Here is a 4,787-nt window from a genome sequence, read left to right on the forward strand (position 1 = left end):
TTACAGCTGGCAACAAACTCAAAAGAAAGAGTTCTGCACAGCAGGTTTCATTGCTTTGTTTTAAAATAAAAGTAAAAGTAAAAATATTTAATCAACATAAGAAGTGAAAGAGAAAATGTGCAAAAAAAAAGGATCAAATAAAACAGAATACAATTAAGTGAATGCATAGGAAGTTAATATTAGTGTGCAATAAAATGATTAAATACAAATATAAATATAAATGAATACATATAAATAATTAAATATAAATAAAAATTGTTAAATAAAAATAATTAAATATTAATAAAAATGGTTAAATATTAATAAAAATGGTTAAAATGTGAAAGGAAAAAATAAAACACAAAAAAAGTGAATATAAAAAATCCCATTTAGAGGAAAAAGAATTTGAAACGTGTAAACAGGTCAATACAAAATAATGGAGGCAACACAGGGATTGGATTTTAGCCTTTGCTGACCCTTTACATGCACTAAAACCTATACAACACACCACAGGAGAGGGAAACCCCTAAAAGTAAGAATTTCAAACTGGCTGTAAAAGTGCATACAGAGTGCTTAGAGATGTCCCGCCCCTTAGCCAATCACATATAACGTGTGGGAGCGCTAGCCAATAGGAGCTCGAGCACAGAGATTTTAGCTTTTGCAGACCGTTTACATGCACAACACAAAAGTATATTAGGGCCTCTTTAGGAAAGAGACACTATTGTAAAGAAATTCCTTATTTCCTAAGAAAGATGCCTCACCTCTTTCCTAATATGGACCACTGAGTCGACCAATCAGAATGGAGTATTCACTAAGCCATGCAATTATATATAAGAATGAAGGCTGGCCTCTGTTGCGATTGCTGCGGGTGGCTTCAAATACGTCACAGTCTCTCCAATTGTAGATAAATCAAAAGAGAAATAATCCGTTTCTTGACTTCAGACGTCCAGCAGTACCTCACTCTTCTTCTTAATGTGTGAAGAAGCTATATCCAGATCTGGCATCCTCAGCGCCGGTTGTCTTGTTATTATTGCACATTACAAAGGTGTGAAATTCTAATGAATAGGAGAAATCTAATCTTAGTATCGTTAGCAGGGAGAGAGAGAGAGAGAGAGAGAGAGAGAGAGAGAGAGAGAGAGAGAGAGAGAGCAGGAATATTGCTGAGACAGGTTGCCTCCAATGGATCACAGTGAAGTGTTCAACCTTTGAAAACACACACACACACACACACACACACACACACACACACACACACACACACTCACACACACACACACACACACACACACACACACACACACACACACACACACACACACACACACACATAATCAAAATCTATCCTGCAGAACTGGTTTTCATTCCAAGCCTTATTCCTCCTAACATTCGCTGGTGGCTGTGACTCAGGAAGTGGATGGTTGTGCATCAAACGGAGGGTCGATGGTTCAAATCCCAGCCCCTGCAGGCAGTAAGTCGACATGTCCTTGAGGCAAGATACACAAAAATGTGAGACTGGAAGAATGGCATTGAGAGAACGCTATAGACAGCCATATTTCCTTCCATGTGTAACCTGTAGTCTTTACTCTCGACTCAACGCCATCGATCCAGCCGGTTCATCAGACTGCAGGTAGCTCCCTCTGGAGCCACAACAGGCTTCACACAACTTTCTTTCACATACGCAGTAAAACTCCTGAGCCCCGAACACACGTTACATTGAAAATCAGCTGTTCCCTTCCTCTCTGAATAATAATTGTGTGTTTTCTCTGACTTGTTTTCACATTTCTTTCAGGAATTAGATTTTTTTTAAAGGTTTTTTTCAGAATTTAGACTTTTTAAAAAAAACAAAAAACATTTTGCCTTTTTATAAAAAATCATTTCTGAATTTGATTTTGATTTCTGAAAATTCCTTTTTCTGAACTTTTCTGAATAATTCAGATTTTTTTCTGAGTTCTGAATTCAGATTTTAAAAAGTATTCTCAACTAAATTTATTTAAAGTACCAAAATAAAAAGTACTTTATAGGTTTTAGTATTTCTTGTATTTCTTGATGTGGTCTTATGTCTCCTGTATTTTCTGTAGGATCCTGATTTGTGTCTCTGTATTTGATTGTTCTTCTCTCCCCTCTCTCCTTGTGTCCTTGAGTTGTTGTATCGTGCTTCTATGCTGCATGTCTGCAGAGAGCTTTATTTCTGATCATTGGGAAGTTTAACCTCAGCTGTAAAAAGTCAGTTGTTCAAATAAAGAAACTCAGAATGTTTCTTCTTCATTTATTTTATGAACAAAAACCATAAACCCAACACCAGAATCACACTGACCTGAACACACACTCACACTGATGCTCCCTGATGAACACACACACATGGATATATCAGCAGGCCTACTGACCGAACATCAGAGGAACAGGTTCACATCTTTGGGGAATCCTCCAGTTCTCTCTGTGATGGTTAACCTGCCTAGCAACCATCTGAGAAGCCTTCACTGGAAACTGCCTTCATCATCATCATCATCATCATCATCATCATCATCATCATCATCATCATCATCATCATCATCATCATCATCATCATCATCATCATCATCATATCATCATCATCATCATCATCATCATCATAATCATCATCATCATCGTCGTCATCATCATCATCATCATCATCATCATCATCATCATCATCATCATAATCATCATCATCATCGTCGTCATCATCATCATCATCATCTTCATCATCATCATCATCATCATCATCATCACCATCATCATCATCATCACCACCACACCATCATCATCATCGTCGTCGTCGTCATCATCATCATCATCATCATCATCATCATCATCATCATCATCATCATCATCATCATCTTCATCATCTCTGTTGTTCTACAGTCACAGAGACCTTCACTGGTAACACCTTCACTGGTTGTTCATCACAGCTATAAATGTATGGAAACATCCTCTCAGTGAAAGTGTGTGTGAAGGTGTGTATGTGTGTGTTAGTGTCAGCATCAGAGAACGACAGCTTTCCTCTGTTCCAGTCCAGATTCACTCTGACCCTCTGGAGCTCCTTCTGCAGGAGGAGAGGAGAGAATGGATCTGATGGAGAACATGCTGAGTAATTACCTTTATAAAACCGTATTCTCCATAATCCAGACTCTATGTCTCTCTTCCTCTGGACAGACTCTGCTAACACACCCAGTCCCCAGCCTCTACTGTCTCCAACCTGGACATCCCAGCTGTGAGTCCCTGAGTTAAAGCCCTCAGAGCCCAGGACAGAGAACCTAACAACCCTCTCTGGATTATCAGGAAGTTTCTCTCTCTCTCCTCCTCGTCTCACTCCGGTCAGATCTTCAGACAGGATGAGGTATGGACCAGCAGTGTTTGGGTCCAGGATGAGAGGAGAGTAGGACACCAGGTCCTTCATCTTGCTCCAGATGTTGAAGCTGAGGTTGCCCAGGTGTTTGGCCTGGTCTATCAGAGCCCCTGAGGGCAGCTGTGGAGCCTCCAGCAGGGGGCGCTGCAGCCTCTCCACTGCAGCCTTGTAGTTGAGCAGGAAGGAGACGTCTTCAGCTCTCAGCTCCTCCTCTGTGTCTCTGACTGTGAGTGAAAGAGCTGCTATCTCTCTGCTCACAGCCTCCATCTTCTCCTCCATCATCCTCCTCTTCTGCTCCTCTTCCTCCCTCAGTGCAGCCATCCTGGCCTCCTCTTCCTCTTCTAGAAACTGGTGAAGCTTCTTAAACTGCTCCTTAATCTGCAGCTCTGTGTGTCGGGCCTGGACCTTCAGGTGTCCTGCTGTCTGATCAAACTCCTTTTAACTCGTTCAAAAGTCTCTAACTTCTCCTTGAAGGGTTTCAGAGTTTCCTGAAGCTCCTTCTTGTGTTGTCGTGCAGCTTCATCGATGGGTCTGAATCTGTGGTCGGTGTGTTTCTCTGAATCTCTGCAGACGAGACACACTGGCTGCTGATGGTCCAGACAGAAGAGTCTGAGTCTCTCAGAGTGCAGACTGCAGAGAGCCTCTGGAGATCTCTGATCTCTCTCCTGCAGGAAACTCTCACACAGGTTCTTCAACACCAGGTTACAGGAGGTTTATACTTTGAAGATCTCTTACAAAGTGGACACTCTTTGATTTGTTTCTCCCTCCACCAGTCCTGCAGACAGCCTCTACAGAAGCTGTGGCTGCAGGACAGGACGACAGGGTCTTTAAAGACCTCATGGCACACAGTACAGCAGAGATCCTCCTCTAATCTGGAAGCCATGTTGTCTGTGAGTGAAGCAGTAAACTCAGCAGCAGCCGCTCCCTGTTCCCTGAGACTTACTTTCACTGTGAGTCTTTGTTCTGGAGAAACTCTCGCTCAGTGTGTGGATTCAGCAGCTGCTTGAAGTGGAAGGTGTTCCAGGATTCCCTCCTGTGGACGTCCTCTCTCAGTGGAAGAGCTGTCGGTGTGAAGTTGAATCTTATAGTCCGTCTCTCAGCAGGTGTGTGTGTGTGTGTGTGTGTGTGTGTGTGTGTGTGTGTGTGTGTGTGTGTGTGTGTGTGTGTGTGTGTGTGTGTGTGTGTGTGTGTGTGTGTGTGTTTGTGTTCTCTCAGCGAGGCAGAATAACTCTGTTTCCTGGTTTGTCTCAGGTGAGTCAGGTGGTAGGTGGAGCTTCATCATGACAGCTCATCAGGTTGAGTTTCATTCCAACCCCATGAGTCATGTTTCCTCTCTACGTCCTGCACACTGCTTCTGTCTTTGTGTTCTTTCTGTTCTTCAACACGGGGTCTGTGACAAATTATGTTTAATACAGTTTTTAAATATGTCTGGAAATACACTTTA

The 4,787-nt window shown here is 42.2% G+C and overlaps 1 pseudogene; it reads right to left on the reverse strand.

The window, feature by feature from the left end:
- Positions 1-2,231: 2,231 nt before the first annotated feature.
- Positions 2,232-4,562, reverse strand: LOC134873454 (E3 ubiquitin-protein ligase TRIM39-like; annotated as a pseudogene).
- Between the last annotated feature and the right edge of the window lie 225 nt (positions 4,563-4,787).

Source organism: Eleginops maclovinus, chromosome 12, assembly GCF_036324505.1.
Source record: "Eleginops maclovinus isolate JMC-PN-2008 ecotype Puerto Natales chromosome 12, JC_Emac_rtc_rv5, whole genome shotgun sequence".
NCBI classification, from domain to species: Eukaryota; Metazoa; Chordata; class Actinopteri; order Perciformes; family Eleginopidae; genus Eleginops; species Eleginops maclovinus.